General features: G+C 44.2%; 1 long non-coding RNA gene across 1 annotated transcript; it reads left to right on the top strand.

Moving 5' to 3' along the window:
- The first annotated feature begins 13042 nt into the window (after positions 1–13042).
- LOC102899603 lies at positions 13043–15326 on the top strand. Its single transcript, XR_006598796.1, has 3 exons — positions 13043–13881; positions 14292–14503; positions 15181–15326. It is a non-coding gene; the product is annotated as an uncharacterized LOC102899603 (long non-coding RNA).
- Positions 15327–17907: the final 2581 nt, after the last annotated feature.

Below are 17907 nucleotides of genomic sequence, written 5' to 3'. Positions count from 1 at the left end.
CACATTATCTGGTACCGAGCAATGATCATAATTTAATAGAAAATATGAGGACGCTGCATATCAAGACTTATGGAACGCAATCAAACCTGAGTTCAAGGCTAAAGTATAGCCAAAAACACTCCCTTTGCCAAACTGGAAATGATAAAATTAAATGAAGTAGGGGGCTCTGGGAAGGTGGCAGAGAAGGAAGCAGGAATCTGTCTCCCCTCCTAGACAGCAGCAGCTGGCAGGATCGGTCTGATGTGGCTATTTTGGAGCTCTGGAGCCTGTTGAAGGCCTGTAACGCCTAGGGGAAGACTTGGACAAGAAAACTTGCTGTTAATTTCCACCAATGTCAGCTCTTTGCACAGGAGGAGCTACCATCCCTCATCCTCAGCCACATGGAAGGCAGATGTACACATGTTCATGGAGCATGTGGGCACCATGGTGGGCAAAAGGAAACTGTCCTCCAACTATCTGGGCCCTAGGCGCAGATTCCTGCTAGTAACCAGTGTCCAAAGAGGCAGGTGGCATTGTTGTTGCACTTACCCCTTTGTTGCAAGCATCTCCACCCTCCAGCTGAAATGACTTCCCAGGTGTTTAAAGGGCCAGCAGCCAGACATTAGAGACTAGTACAATTGAAACAAAAACAAACAAACAAAAGTGTGCAATGGGGCAAATTAGAAAATGACCATCCATACCCAAGGAAAGGCTGAGAGATGACCTGGGAAGACATTAAGTTTACACCCCAGGCTGATCCTGGCACAGAGGCAATAATCCTACAGCAACCAAAAAACAAAACAACAAAAAACAGCAAACGCTGGGGAAGCGGGAGAATCTGATTTCCAGAGTTATCATGTTACTAGATTCAAATATCCAAGTGTTCAACAAAAAGTCACAAGGCATACAAAGAAATAGGAAAGTATGGTCCATTCAAAGGGAAAAAATAAACAGAAACAGTCCTAATGGCAGATATACTAGATGAACTTTAAAACAACTGCCTTAACGTTGTTCAGGGAACTTAAGGAAGATGTGGAAGAGACCAAGAAAACTATGTGTGAACATAGTTGGACATGTAAATAGATAGAAACACAATGGACATGTAAATAAAGAGATAGAAAACCTAAAAAGAAAGAAAGAAACAAACAAAATTCTGGAGCTGAAAAAAGTATAACAAAGTGAAACATGCACTAGAGGGATTCAAAGGCAGAATTGAGCAGACAGAAGAAAGAGTCTGCAAACTTGAAGATCAGACCATAGAAATCATGGAGGCAGAGAACAGAAAGAAGACACTTAGAGGAAAAACAAACAGAGCCTAAGGGAGCTACTGGACATCATAAAATAGATCAACCTACACATCATGGGGGGCCTGGAAGACAAGAGGCCGGGGGGAGAGAGAAAGGGGCAGAGAGAATATTTGAAGAAATAATAGTTGAAAACTTAACAAAGCAAAAACTGATGGGATTGAAGGGAGAAATAGACCTACAAATAACAGGTGAAGATTTATTGAAGATCCCGCTCACAATAATGGATAGAACAACCAGACAGAAGATAAATAAGGAACTAGAGGGCTTCATACAATAAACCGTCACATTCTTGGCACACATTCTTGCCAAGGGCACATGGGACATTTTCCAGGATAGACCACAGATTAAGTGCCAGTAGATTTAAATAGATGGCATACAAAAGATCTTCATGGGCCACAAAGGGATGAAATTAGGAATCATTAACAAAAGGAGAACTGAAGGGGTGCCTGGGTGGCTCAGTTGGTTAAGCATCTGACTCTTGATCTCAGCTCAGGTCTCCATCTCAGGGTCATGAGTTCAAGGCCCACATTGGGCTTCACGCTGGGTATGGAGCCTACAAAAAAAAAAAAAAAAAAAAAAAAGGAGGGGCGCCTGGGTGGCTCAGTCAGTTGAGTGACCGACTTCGGCTCAGGTCATGATCTCGTGGTTTGTGAGTTCGAGCCCCACGTCGGGCTCTGTGCTGACAGCTCAGAGCCTGGAGCCTGGTTCTGATTCTGTGTCTCCCTCGCTCTCTGCCCCTCCCCCACTCATGTTCTGTCTCTCTCTGTCTCAGAAATAAACAAACAAACAAAAAAAGGAAAACTGGAAAATTCACAAAACTGTGGAAATTAAACAACACCCTTTTAAACAACCAATGGGTCAAAGAAGAAATCACCAGGGAAACTAGAAAATACTCACAGACAAATGAAAATGGAAACACAACACCAAAACTTATGGGACCCAGTAAAAACAGTGCTAAGGGGAAAATTTAAATGTTTACATTAAAAAAACATGACAGATCCCAAATCAACAACCTAACTTTGCAACTTAAGGAGCTAGAAGAGGAAGAACAAACCCTAAAGCTAGCAGAAGGAAGGAAGTACTAAATGTTAGAGCCCTGATAAATGAAATAGAGAACAAGAAAACAGTACAGAAAACCAGTAAAACCAAAGGTTGGCTCTTTGAAAGATCAACAAAATTGATAAACCTTTAGCTAGATGGACTGGAGACAGAGAGAGAGAGAGAGAGAGAGAGAGAGAGAGAGAGAGAGAGAGAGAGAGAGAGAGAGAAGACTCAAGTTACTAAAATCAGAAAGGAAAGAATGTTACTACATATGTTACAGAAATAAAAAAGGGTTATAAGAGAGAACTATGAGCAATTGTGTGCCCCTGAAATTGGATTACCTAGAGGAAATGTTCCTAGAAATAGAGAACAAAAACCTTTTTTCAGTACTTGCTAAAGTGGTCAGGAAGACTTTATTCAAGACTGTTGCAGTAGGGGAGAATAATCAGGCTCCACTCTGAGGGTGGCAATAATATCTGGGGATTTGCAGCCAACCAGCAAAGTTGGGGACGGGGGTGTGGGTTTCAGTGGATGGAAAATTACCAAGAGGAGGCATCAAGGGTAGGGGCATTCTTGCTACACGAATTCAGAATTCTTGCTGAAGGCAAGTCAAGATGATCAGATATCAAGGGTGGGGAATAAGGAACCTGATCGGATACAGAGAATAACCAGATAAAGGGTGAGGGTATTCTCACTAAACTAACTTAGTGGGATTCTTGCTAAGACTGAGTTAGGCAGACCAAAGATAGGCCTGGGGCCAAGGTTGAGGTCCACTTGAGAAAAAAGACCCAGAAGAAAGCTCTGGCTAAAGTTTGGTCAGATGCAGTCTCTGTCAGTGTCAAAGAATAAATAATACAGACAAGACGTGAGGGACTGGGGTCCTTAAGGGAAGAACTGACCTTTACTTCTGCTTTTTCCCTGAGGACATTTTCTGATCCCTCGCTAGTTTCTCAATCAGTAACAACTCAGTTGACAGAGTATGAAACTGCCGAAGGAGTTGGGGCAAAGTCCTGGAAAGAAGGGAACTACCGAGAAGTGAAACCCCCAAATCTTCCTACAAGTTCACTTCATGCTCTTGGATAGCTTCTTCTTCTTTTTTTTTTTTTTAATGTTTATTTATTTTTGTGAGAGAGGGAAAGAGAGATGGATAGAGGGTCTGAAGCAGGGCTCTGCACTGACAGCAGAGAGCCTGATGCGGGGCTGGGACTCACAAACCATGAGATCATGATCTGAGCCCAAGTCAGATGCTTAACCGACTGAGCCGCCCAGGTGTCCCACCTTGAATAGCTTCTAAGTGGCACACGTACAAAGAGAAACAATAGCAGTGGGAGGCTAAGAGCTAACTAGAGACGTCACCCCAGCTGCACAATGCCAGGGAGACCAAGCTTGTAGTTCACGCCCACCAAGGTGGAGGAGCCCTCGTACAGTAAACACGAGGGACTTTTGGTTGAGATACCAAAGGCATGTGCCCTAGAAGTAAGGGTTACAAACCAGTAGTAAGAGAAAAATTAATTGGCTAAAACCAATCTTTGAGAGATTTAAGGTGCTCTCTATAAGCCACCACAAGGAGACTAAATCATATTAATCAAGATATACCATCCAGAGACTCAACATTTTTTTCTTCTACAATGTTGTCAGGAAACTTAAAATCATGAGGCATGCTAAAAAGGAGAGAGAGACCGAGAAGGACAGAGAATAGACAACAGAACAGATCTATGGATGGTTCCGTTACCGAATTTATCAGACAAGGACGTTAAAATATCTATGATTCATATGATGAGGAAAATAGAAGAAAGATGGAGAATTTCACCAGAGAATTAGAATCCATGAAAAGGGGTCAAATGGAGGCTCTCGATCTGGAAAAATGCTATGACAAATGAATACCTAAATAATTTGTGTTTAATAGCAACTTAGACGGAGCAGAGTAGATGATTAGGACAACTAGGACACAAGTCAGTAGGCATCCAAACTGTAACACAGTTAGGTAAAAGGACAGAAAATATGGAAAAGAATAGATGTCTGTTAATCACACAAGAAAGGACTAACAGATGTATAAGGTAGTACTAGAAGGGGAACAGAGAATGAGGTGGAACAGTATTTGAGTAAACCCCAGCTGGATATTTCCCAGAGCAAGTGTCCCGAGAAAACCGGGTAAAGCTGCATAACTTTTTGGGGCATCGCCTAGAAGTCATGCAAGGTCATATCCACTGCGTTTCATTAGTTATAAATAAGTCACTAAGGCCTGTCTGGATTTGAGGGGAGGACGATACCCTACCTCTTAATAGAGGAGTATCAAAGAATTGGTAGACATGTTTTAAAACCCCACACTACTGGGGCACCTGGGTGGCGCAGTCGGTTAAGCGTCCGACTTCAGCCAGGTCACGATCTCGCGGTCCGTGAGTTTGAGCCCCGCGTCAGGCTCTGGGCTGATGGCTCGGAGCCTGGAGCCTGTTTCTGATTCTGTGTCTCCCTCTCTCTCTGCCCCTCCCCCGTTCATGCTCTGTCTCTCTCTGTCCCAAAAATAAATAAACGTTGAAAAAAAAAAATTAAAACCCCACACTACTAAAGCTCCAGCCATTAAACTCCTGGGTTATATATCCAACAAAACCCGAGGCTTATGCCCAACAAAAGAAAGTATGTGAATGTGCATAGCAGCTTTACTCATGATAAATGGCCAAACGGGGGCACCTGGGTGGCTCAGTCGCTTAAACATTGGACTCTTGATTTTGGCTCAGGTCATGGTTATGAGTTGGAGCCCTGACAGTGCAGAGCCTGCATGGGATTCTCTCTCTCTGCCCCTCCCCCATCTGTGCTTTTCTCTCTCTCTCTCTCTCTCTCAAAATAAGTAAACAAAAAACTTTAAAAATATACAGTATATATAAAATAATAAAAAAATAAATGGCCAAATGATTACCAATAGTAGAAGGGATAAATGGTGGTATATTCGTATAATGGATGAAAAAGAATAAACCCCACTCCTGAAACAACCTGAATTAATTTCATAAACCTATTGAGCTAAAGAAGCTCAATACATAAAACATAAAAACACATCACATTTCCATTTATATGAAGCTTCACAATAGGCAAAAGTCGTATGTGTTGCTAGAGGTCAAAGGAGCAATTACCTTTTGCTGGTTGGGGTGGTTGACTGGAAGGGTGCCTGAGGGAAACTTCTGGGCTAACAGAAATTTTCTTTATCTAGAGGTGGTGATAGTTACATGGGTGTTGCTCATGGATAGTTACACAGTAATATACAGTGTAAGAAACCAGCCCCAAACCCAGCGGCTTGAACAATTACTTGTTTTTTCATGAATCTGGAATGTGGGCAGGACTTGGCAGGAAATGATCGTGTCTGCTCCTCCGAGAATCATCTGGGGTGGACTGACTAGGGCTAGAGGATCTCTTTCCAAGAAGGCTCACTCACATGGCTGGCAAGTTGATGCTGGCTGTTGGCTGGGAGCTCGTTGGACTTGAGGGCCCAGAACCTTGTTTTCTTTCCACGTGAGCCTCTCCATGTGATTGGGCTTCCTCGCAGCATGGTGGCTCCAAGGGCACATGGTGGCCTGAGAGAGAGAGAGAGAGAGAGGGAGAGAGAGAAAATCGCAAGCAGACTCCGTGCTGTCAGCACAGAACCCAATGTGGGGCTTGATCTAACTGTGAGACCATGACCTGAGCTGAAATCAAGTCAGATGCTTCACTGACTGAGCCACCAAGGAGCCCCTGTTGCCATCTATTTTTAATCTTGTTTCCTCCACTACCCATATACTTCTAGGGATGGGTCCCAGAGGATCCAATTTCTATTGTAACAGCCCCATGTTGCGTATAGAGATTACTTAAAAATAAAATCTTAAAAAAGAAAAAGAGTCCGGCCCTGTACTCTTGTGTCGTGATGCTGGGTAGGTTGGCACAATAGGGCAGGGGGAGTATTCCTGGAAGCTATTTCTACAGTGGGCATCGAGCAAAATTGACTGGTAACTATATGAGGAAATCCTTCTAAACCTAACTGAATGTATCCCTGACTCAGCTTCTCCTTAATGCCAGAGGCCACTCCAGTGCCCTCCAGTGACATAAGGGGATTGTGATGCAAGATTCATCAGGAACAGCAGTCTTAACCAATTGTGATTGCAATACCTTATTCTCCAAATTTTACAAAAATATAACACTGTGTGAATAGCTTGCTAGAGCTCCTCCCAGGATCTTGGAGGAGGTTTGTGCTATGGAAGGGGTCCTGAAGCTCAAGCTTCATTAGTTTCAGGATTAAATCTGCCTCTGCATAGACTTGATGTGACCTTTAACTGAATTAATATATGGAAAGCATCTGGAACAGCCTGACAAGGAAGTAAGTGCTCACTATATATTATCTATTGCATACTACTGATATAGAAATAAACAGATAAATACAGAAGGCTCCAGAAGCAGGCTCCAGGCTCTGAGCTGTCAGCATAGGTAGACACTTAGCCAACTGAGCTACCCACGCGCCCCTAAAGCATAATACTCCCAAAAGTAAAAAGACGTGGGGCACCTGGGTGGCTCAGTCGGTTGAGCGTCCTACTTCAGCTCAGGTCATGATCTCGCAGTTTGTGGGTTCAGACCCTGCATCTGGTTCTCTGCTGTCATGGAGCCCACTTCAGAGCCTCTGTCCCCCCTCTCTGTGCCTCTCCCCCACTATCTCTCTCAAAAATAAATAAAGCATTTTTTTAAGTTAAAAAAACCTGAAAAGACAAAGTAGGAAGAATGTATAATTTATGATTTTATGAAAAGGGAAGTATCCTTTACATATAAAGAGCCCTTACGGATCAAGAAGACAAATAACCACCCATCTCCTTTTTTAAAGGACAAAGGACATGAATAGGGAATGCATAGAAATAGAATCTTTCTTTTCTTTCTTTCTTTTTTTTTTTGAAGTACAGCCTTTCTAAAGAATAATTTAGAAATGAGTTTCCACAGTTTAAAATCTATGTGTCTTTTGTGCCAGCAATTCTACCTATGGTAATGTATCCGGAGGAAATAAGAGCTGGGTACAAAATTAAAAAACAACAGCAACAAGGATATCAAAACATTATACTTTTTAAAAATGAAAGCAACCTAGACAGATGATTGGCTAGGCAAATTATTGAACAATCAACCATATAATGGGGCAATAAATGCCTCTTGAAGAGTGTTTACTGATATGAGAAGATGTTCTTGACCCATTATGCTGAGTGGAAAAACAGGAACAAGGCCTGGAGCATCCCTTTTTGTGCTATGGGATCACAGGACACCATCTTGTTTAAATGCCTATATTATATACATAAAAGACCATAAGTTTATAACCACTGCTATAAATGCAGTATATCACAGTGTGATGAGATTCTGAGTGATTTCTCCTTTTTTTTTTTTTTTTGACAGTAAGGAAGATTTTTTGTTTTGTTTTGTTTTTTAAGTAAAAATATTGTGAGATTTGACTGCATATGATTTTTTAGTTAACTAACCAGTAAGCTATTGCAAAGACAGTAGCATGCCCATGGCCATAAGATACAATTTCTTTCTTTGACCTTCTCTCAACTGTTAGGTATCGCTTCTCATTTGACTAAGTGCAACTTAATTCAGTTCAACATGTACTGCATGCCCCAGGTGCAAGGCACTAGACCTGAGGTTACATGGATGACTAGAACATATTACTTGCCCCAAAGACTCTAATAATTTAGTGGGAGGGGGAACCCTGCTGGGACCTGCTCAACTGGAAATAAAACTTCTTTTTTGGATTAAAAAAAAAAAAGGCAGCAGCAAAGGCAATTTGCCATGCTCCAGACTAAATTCAGCTTCTTGCTTATGGAGCTCTTTTTCCTTTGCTTGTCACTGTTTTCTGGAATTCAGCCTAGCAAAGTAATATATGTCACCATGTGTGCTGGTCTATAATTAGAACAAATGCGAGGACTTATGAGAAGAAGACCTATTGGCAAAAAGCGTTTAGTAAAGCTCTAGAAAGGCAGGCAAGGGAAAGAAGGAGGAAGAGATCTATTTTGGAAGTTAATTGAATGCCAAAGGAAGAGAAGACATTTAAAAAATATAAAAGGCAATTATATGTCCTTAGGATTTTTATATTCCAGGAGAGCATGAAAATGTAGCTGCTATTGGATTACCCTCTGATGAGCATTGTAGGTATAAATAGAAGCTAAGGTCAAGAAGCTAAAGGCAGAAAAAGACTCACGTGTCCAGCAGGGCCTGATAAGCATGTGAAATAATACCCTCAGCTCATAAGGCTGCACCTGTGCCCGTGACCTGGGCTTGAGCTCCAGGGAAGGAGGGGAGGGTAAAAATCAGAAGGACCCGAGGTTGCCCTTCTTATAAATCTTTTTATTTTGTTTTAGAGAGTGTGTGTGAGCAGGGAAGGGGCAGGGAGGGAGAGAAAGAAAGAGAGAGAGAGAGAGAGAGAGAGAGAGAGAGAGAGAGAGAGAGAGAGAGAGAGAATCCCAAGCAGGCTCCCCACCCAACATGGACCCCGACGTGGGGTTCAGTCTCACAACTGTGAGATCATGACCGGAGCCAAAATCAAGAATCGAAGGCTTCACCGACTGAGCCACAGGCGCCCCAGCCCTTCTCATAAATGCTAAACCAGTCCCAGCTGTCACCAAACCTCACTGTAGCACGAACACACAGTGGAGAATCAGTTCTAAGACGACAGTAATCTTCTCCCCACGCTTTACCTTTTTCTAGTCGAGCATCAACGCGTGTCAGAAACGTGTGGTTGGCCTGAGCCCCAAACACCTACCCGAGGCTGCCCTCCCTTTTCAGGATCCATGGTTCCTGAGGGGACTCGGCTTCCCCAAGAAGACTTTCCTGGCGTGCCCCCAGGAATGAAGAGACAGACAGGCAGAGGGTCACCCCTAGGCGGGAGCTGCTGGCTTCTCTACCACCTTTCACACCCTGGCCCCTCACCACGCTGACCTCCTCCCTCCCAGGTTTCTCACGTCCCATTTCCCCCCACGGACAGAATAGGGATGTTCAGCTTTCGTCCTTCCCCACTGTCCTGTCAGCTTTCGTGGATTGACTGTCTCTTCTGGACATCTGACCCCCATCCCTACATGCCCGACCTTTCTTCAAGAAGAGGAGAGACAGGAGTCTGGTCTCCGAGTCTTTCTTCTGGATTTCAACAAGAATTGAATGACTACTACACATTTTTAGTCTGGGACCCACCTGGGAGAGAGGAGACTTGTCTACCCATCCCCGACAGGTGCCTGGCACCAAGGCACTGGACTCATGGGTGAAAACAGGAGAGAGTGCCTGCCCTTTACCTTTTGGATCTATCCTACCTCGTAGGTCCCCTCAGGCAGTAACACTCCTTTGATCCAGCTTCCTGGGTGATGACCAGGGAAAAGTGAGGTTGTAACTTCAAAGAGCCTTGGTTTCTTAACGCAGACACAGGTCATATTGGCCGGACCCAAGACACATGGCCCATCTTTATTGTTTCCCCACCCTTTTTCTTACAAACCCCAGACGCTACGAAACTCTCGTGGACTCCCTGAATTCTTCATCTTATGTCAAAACTTCACTTCCTTCGTCTGACCCCATTGGAGCATGCCATTATCCTGGGCCAGTAGAACAGAACCTAATGGTAGGTTTTTAATTGACTCATGTACAGGGGCTTGCTAAATAAAGAGGAGTGCACAGGGAAAGCTAGATTTGTTAATCAAGTAGAAATCAAAGTCCAGGCACTCTGAGGACTCTTTATTTAGATGCTGCCACAATAGTTCTAATGATGACTTCAAATATCTATTATGAACTAAATTTTTATAACTTTTTTTTTTTTTTTTAACCACTGGCCTATTGTTCTTAGATACATGTCGTCTTTTACCTCTTTTACACAGGTGGACCTCACAGGACACAAAATACTTTCCAGATCTAAATGTGAAAGGCCCCCTCCCAAAAAATCTGAGAGCAAAAAAAACATACAAGAGCATACTGGAACAGACAAAAATGTCACGAAAAGGAAATAAAAAGCATTTCACCCGCCAAAGAAAAATTAGTAAATTGGATTATATTAAAATTATGAACTTCTGGGGGGCGCCTGGGTGGCTCAGTCGGTTGAGCGTCCGACTTCGGCTCAGGTCATGATCTCACGGTCCGTGAGTTCGAGCCCCGTGTCGGGCTCTGTGCTCACCGCTCAGAGCCTGGAGCCTGCTTCCGATTCTGTGTCTCCCTCTCTCTCTGCCCCTCCCCTGTTCATGCTCTGTCTCTCTCTATCTCAAAAATAAATAAACGTTAAAAAAAATTAAAAAAAAAATTAAGAACTTCTGGGGGGTGCCTAGGTGGCTCAATCGGTTAAGTGTCCGACTTCGGCTCAGGTCATGATCTCGCCATCAGTGGGTTCGAGCCCCACGTCGGGCTCTGCACTGACAGCTTGGAGCCTGAAGCCTGCTTCGGATTCTGTGTGTGTCTCTCTCTCTCTGCCCCTCCCCCGCTCATGCTCTGTTTCTCTCTGTCTCAGAAATAAATAAACATTAAAAAAAATCTAAAGAAATAAATAAACATGAAAAAATAAAGAAAATGAAATTAAGAACCTCTGTTTATCAAAAGATGCCAAGAAAGAGAATGAAAAGGGGAGCCAAGGTTTAGGAAAAGATATTTGCAGTACGTACATCTGACAAAGGACTAGCATTCTAAGCGTGTACGTGGATAAGAGAAAGGAAGCCAACTGCATAGAAAGTGGGCAAGAGGTTTGGATGGGTACTTCACTGATGAGGTTATGTAAAAGGTCAAAAACACACGAAAAGCTTTTCCACATCACCATGATCACGGAAATGTAAACTAAAACTACAGTAAGATACCATGACACCAGGACCACAATGGCTACCAATTAAGTGACTGATGACAAGTGTTGACAATCAGAATGCTCCTACTGTCCTGATGGGAATTGCAATCAGTTTGGATTGTTTAAATGTTTATTTATTTTTGAGAGAGAGAGAGAGAGAGAGAGAAAGTGAGAGCGGAGGAGGGGCAGAGAGAGAGGGAGACACAGAATCTGAAGCAGGCTCCAGGCTCTGAGCTGTCAGCACAGAGCCCGACGCAGGGCTCGAACTCACAACCCACGAGATCATGTCTTGAGCCATAGTCCGACACTCAACTGACTGAGTCAGCCAGGCACCCCTAGATGCAACCATTTAGGAAAACAATCTGGCATTATTTCCCAAAGATGAAAAGACCTATAATCTATGACCTAGACATTCGACTCCTAGGGATAACCCTGACAGAAATATGTACACACACGTTCACTAAAAGCCATGCCCGAGAATTTTCACAGGAGCGCTTTTTGTAGTAAATAAAAATATAGGCTATGCAAGTGTTCCTCGTCAGTAGAACAGAGATATAAATCGTGGCACGTTCACACGATGAAAATCTACACCAAATGAATCAATACATGTAATGGTATGGATGAATTGCACAAACATAACACTGAGTAAAAGGAGCCAGACCCCAAAGAGAATGTGATGTATAATCCTACATATGTAAAGAGCAGAACCAAAAAAAAAAATCTTTGGTGTGAAAAGTCAAGTGATGGAAATGGCATGAGGTGGGCTTCTGGTGCTGTTGGTGTTCCATTTCCAGACCTGGGCGTTACTGAAGGTGTATAGACTCACTTTTGAAAATTCACTGAACGGTATACCCTTAAGATTTGTGCAGGTTTCAGTGAAGACTAGACCTCAGCAGAGTTTTCCAAAACACGTTGGAGATTTTTTCTCCAAATTCTTGTATTTCTTTGGGATTTCTTTAGTCAAGAAGTTTTCCTTGGGCTCTTGCTTTTACTGTCATGTTCCTTAGATTGGATTTTGCTTGCCTGAGTACTGGTGACAATGCTCTGAACTCAATAAATGGTTGTGTTTTACTTCCCTCTTACATAACGTTCCCTCGTAGCTTTCTCTTTCTCACACAGGAGGCTTTTATCTTCCCAGAGCAGGGAAGGGTGAATGTTTGGCCTCTTTATCAAGGTGAATGGTTTAAAATTAGGGTGGCTGGGGCACCTGGGGGGCTCAGTCGTTTGAGCATCCGACTTCAGCTCAGGTCATGATCTCAAGGTTCGTGGGTTCGAGCCCCGCGTCTGGCTCTGTGCTGACAGCTCGGAGCCTGGAGCCTGCTTCAGATTCTGTGCCTCCCTCTCTCTCTGTCCCTCCCTTGCCTGAGCTCTCTCTCTCTCTCTCTCTCAACAATAAACATTAAAAAAAAAAAAAAGAAAATTAGGGTGGCTAGGGAGATGTATAGTTTCCTCCTGAATTTCTTTTAGTTCCCGGGAATGCAGGGTCAAGAGCCAGCAGCCCCGCCACGGATCTACTGGGTGGGGGAAAGGTGACCCCACCACCTGGACCTCCTGGTTAGGGGCCAGATGGACAATGTGGTAGCGATTCAGTGGAGCCCATAGGTCAGTAAAAGCCAAGGTGAGGTGGGGCCAGCTGGACAGCAATGCCCAGGCTCCAACCAAGAAACAACAGAACTGGACTACGGGTTACAGTGACCTCAGGGGTCAGCTGTGGACCCCGGAAGCCAGGGCCCAGGCCAGCTGCCCTGCAGTGGTCACCAGCCCACACATACCGAAGGGCCGGCACGAGGCAGCAACAGCTCGAGGTCAGATGTGGCCCCTTCCCTGCACCCAAATGCGACGGTAGAGACAAGCTGCAGAGGGGAGTGGCCGAGTCATTTTGTCTCTGAGGCGGCCTGATGGAGACGGATCGGTCACATTCCCGGCTTGGACTAATTGTACTGGAACAGACTGGAATGTATTTGTTTCCACATCACCTGACCAGTGGGACCTGGTAGGACCAGATCACTTAAAAATAAATAGAGGAGCTATATTTCTTCAGCACTTCTGACAGTAACGTCACTGAATTTGCAGCTTTCTCTTTCTCTTTTAGTTTTCTTTGATTTTTCTTCTCAACGTGTTAAACCTTCATGGCTGCTGAAAATAGCTCGTGTTCGGAATTTTTCTAGGTATTTGAATAGAAGGTGGGAAGAAATCTCCTGGCATGGCAACTCCCCCACAATCATCCTTTTATTGATTAGTAAGGCGATTTAATAGTTTCTCTCACTTTTCCAAGTGACTCGTGATCCGACCCTCTATGCAACCCTGCCAAATAATAAGCCCCTGCCAGGTTTTGAGCCTAAGAGATGATCGGCAGTCCTCGCCATCAAGTTTAAGTGCAGAAGATGTGCAAACAGCAGACACTGTTCCACGGTCACCTTTCCAGGCGCCCACGTGGGCTCGTTTCCACTTTTGGCGTCTTGGCATTTACACAGGCAGGCATCGTTCAAAGCCCTGGGCTCCTGGACCGTAGGACACGATGACAGTAGTCTTTGAGAGTGTCCTTGTTTTGTAGGATGTCACGATATACATCCGCTGCCCCAGACCTGGAATCAGCCATTTCTCTAAGGAACCTCAGTTCCCTTCACTGAGAAATATATTTAGAAACCAGAATCTGGCCTCAAAGGAAACAGCTCACTTCTTCAGGGCTGGTTGCTATTTCTAGTTCCCTTCCGTGGACAGAGATGAGAGAAGGAACACCAGGAGAGGAACAGATCTTGGAAGGTAAAGGAAAAACTAATTTTTTCTCAGTTAGTTTTCCCTTATCAATCATTGAGTATTTTTTATTATACTGAGAAATACATCTAGGTACTTTCATTTGTAGTTTTTTTCCCCCTTTGAATTCATTTGCTTGGGATAGTTTATTTCTGTAGGTTTATTAGGACAAAGGGCAGGAGTTCTCAGGTGCCTTAATTATCTCTTCAGAGGCTAGTCCTCTTTGCAGGACCAGCTGCACGATTTGTGGCCCCTGTAAGATGAACATTCAGGCCCTGGTCCAAAAAGCAGGAAAGAAGTACCGTGAAGGTACTCAACTTGAAAACTTTAAAAAAAATTTTCCGCCGTCTCTGCCTCTTATCCCCCCTCCACTTGTGCTGGTGGTGTTTTATTTGCTATTTGATGTCAGGTTCCCCTAGGCACAGGGATACTGGCAGGCTGAGTGCCCACCTCACAGGTGCCCACCGGGCTGTCCCCTGGCACCACATGACGACCATGCCAGCTGCTGACTTCCTCCCTCCAGCCAGCCACCTGAATGATGCCAGGGATGTTCACCTCCTGTAGACCTGCTGCCCCAGCCACGGGGATGGGCACCCGAGGGCTCTGCAATCTTCGTGCCAGGACTTGGCAGGTGTCTAGATCTGGGGATGGGTGAGGGATTCACCCTGTGAATTGTCCGCTGGACTCCTGGGTCAGCTTCTGCCAGGCCTTCCCCTGAGTGCCCACAGGGTGTATGTGCCCGACTGGGATCCTTCCCGTGCTAAGCCAAGGCCCCCAACCGGGGACTAAGGGGACAGTGGTTTCCGGGCAGGAGCAGGGAGGGGAGGCCATGTGAGGCCCAGGGCACCAGGGGATGAGGAACAGGTGACTTGAGTTGGTCCCAGGGAGACAGGGAGGCAGCAGAAGCGGGGACAGTTCATGGGACAGTGCTCTGAGCCTCGGTGCATGCCCCATTGTCCCATCGAACTTCATCTACAGAACACAAATTCAAAGATAAAATTCTTTGGGATTTAAAGACGGCAACTGCGGAGCATAAAACCCCAAACTCAGGGCTCTTGCAAGCACACGGTCCCGTGTGATTGCACTGGTCCTACACCCATGAAGTTGTCCCTTCCTATATAGTAAACAGCAGCAGGTTTTAAAATATGATCAGGGCCCCTGGGGTTCTTGGACACCCTTCCAGGGGTTCTGTGAGATCACAACTATTGTCATGGTAACACAAAGACATAACACCTTCACACTCATTGTCTCAGGAGCACATGTTGAGGTTCTCCTAAAGCTGCCTGACAGTGGGGTATATTTTAACAGGTTGAATGGAGAAGAAAGAATCCAGACGTCTTTCATGAAGCCAGTCATTCAAGAGGTTTTTAAAAACGTAAAGCAATACTACTCTTTTCACTAATCTCTGCAGTGGAAAAAACAGTTATTTTTTCATAAAAAGTATTTTGCTCTTATTTGGAGATTTTACATATTTATTTCTATGTGTTTGTTTTTGTTGTTATTTTAAAATGAATGACCAAAGACATTTTACATTTCCCTGTTTTGATTCCTAACACAACAAAATGGGTAGATATTACCCACTTAAACAAAAGCCCGTGCACATCCTTAGAACTTTTTTTAAAAGGTTTATTTATTTATTTTGAGTGAGACAGGAAGCATACACAAGTGGAGCAGGGGCAGAAAGAGAGGGAGAGAGAGAATCCCAAGCAGGCTCCACATGGCCAGCACAGAGCCCAAAGCAGGGCTTAAACCCAGGAACCATGAGATCATGGCCTGAGACAAAACCACAAGTTGGATGCTTAACCGATTGAGCCACCCAGGCGCTCCTTATCCTTGGTACTTTTTAAGGTGAATACATTTCAAACATTGAGGTTAAATTCACATAGCATAAAATTAACCATTCTAAAATGCATAATTTGGGGGCGCCTGGCTGGCTCATTTGGCGAAGCACGCAACTCTTAATCTCAGGGTCTTGAGGTCAAGCGCCATGTTGGGCACGGAGCCTGGTTAAAAAGCAAAGCAATGAGGGGCGCCTGGGTGGCGCAGTCGGTTAAGCGTCCGACTTCAGCCAGGTCACGATCTCGCGATCCGTGAGTTCGAGCCCCACGTCAGGCTCTGGGCTGATGGCTCAGGGCCTGGAGCCTGTTTCGGATTCTGTGTCTCTCTCTCTTTCTGCCCCTCCCCCGTTCATGCTCTGTCTCTCTCTGTCCCAAAAATAAATAAACGTTGAAAAAAAAAAAAAAAGCAAAGCAATGAAGTGCACAATCCTGTGGCGTTTAGCACAATCACTGTGCTGTGTGACGACCTCTCTCTGTAGTTTCGACATTTTCATCACCGCAAATGGAAACTCCACCCCCACTAAGCAGTCACTCCCCATTCCTCCCTCCCCTGAGCCCCAGTGAACCCACCGTCGTCCTTCTGTCTCCATGGATCTGCCTATGTTGGATGTTCTGTCAAGGGAATCACCCAACCCGTGACTCTTCCCTCACTGAGCCCAATGTTTTTGAGGTTCATCCACACGGTAGCATGTATCACTATTTCATTTCTGTGTATATTCCATTGTAGGGTACGCCATACTGGTTTACCCATTCATCGGACCAGGGATATTTGGGCTGTTCCCACCCGTTAGCTACTGTGAATAGTGCTGCCGTGAACATTCGTGTACGAGCGTTTGTGAGGAAATGTGCTTTCAGTTCTTTGGAGTATGATACCTAGAAGTGAATCATTGGATCATACGATAATTCTACATTACATTTCTTGAGGAACCGACAAACTGTTTTCCAGAGCAGCTGCCTCACCTTACATTCCCACCAGTGACGTAGGAGGGCCCAATTTCTCCATATCCTCCACACTTGTTTTTTTCCTTTTTAAAAAAAAAATTTTTTTATTGTAGCCATCCTAGTGGGTGTGAAGTGGCAGCTCACTTGTGGTTTTGATTTGCATTTCCCTAATGATTAGTGATGAGCATCGTTTCATGCGCTTACTGGCCATTTGTACACCTTCTTTGCAGAAAGGTTTGTTCAAATCCTTCGCTCATTTTTAAATTGGGTTGCCTTGTTTTGTTGTAGAATTGGATTGTCTTTTGTAGGGTTGTGACAGTTTTCTAGATTTTAGATATTAAACCTTTATCAGATATACGATTTACAAATATTTTCTCCAATCTTGTAGGTTGTCTTCTTACTTTCTTGGTAGTGTTTTTTGATGCACAAAAGTTTTTCATTTTGACTAAGTCCATTTGTTTGGTTTTTCCTTTGTCACTTGTGTTTTTGGTGCCATTTCCGTATCATGCCAAATCCAAACTTATGAAGATTTACCCCTATGTTTTCTTCTAAGAGTTTCGTGGTTTTAGCTTTCACATTTAGGTCTATGATCCACTTGGAGTGACTTTTTTGTTGTTGTTGATGCTTATTTATTTTTGAGAGAGAGACACAGCACAAGTGGGGGAGACACAAGGAGAGAAGGAGACACAGAATCCGAAGCAGGCTCCAGCCTCTAGCTGTCAGCACAGAGCCCAATGTGGGGCTTGAACCCATAAACCTTGAGATCATGACCTGAGCCGAAGTCAGACGCTTAACTGACTGAGCCCACCCAGGTGCCCCAGAGTTACTTTTTGTACATTGTATGAAGCGGAGGTCTAACTTCATTCTTTTGCATGTGGATATCCAGTTGTCCCAGCATCCTTTATTAAAGAAACAATTCTTTTCTCCATTGACTGGTCTTGGCACTTTTGTTGAAAATCAATTGACCAAAGATTTTTGAACTTATTTCTGGACTCTCAATACTATTCCAGTGGTCTAGTCTATATACCTGTGCTTATCCCAGTACCATAGTGCCTTGGTTCCTGTAGCTTTGTAGTAAGCTTTGAAATTGGGAAATGTGAGTCCTCCAGCTTCGTTTTTCCTTTTCAATTATTTTGGCTATCCAGGGCCCCTTGTAATTCCTTATCAATTTTACCATCACCTTGTCAATTTCTGCAAAAAAAGATCATTGTAATTTTCTTAGAGACTTCATCGAATCTGTGGATTATTGCCATCT

This window comes from Felis catus, chromosome B3 (assembly GCF_018350175.1).
Source record: "Felis catus isolate Fca126 chromosome B3, F.catus_Fca126_mat1.0, whole genome shotgun sequence".
NCBI lineage: Eukaryota > Metazoa > Chordata > Mammalia > Carnivora > Felidae > Felis > Felis catus.
The sequence above is the reverse complement of the archived record's forward strand: the minus strand, read 5'-3'. Positions and strand labels throughout refer to the sequence as shown.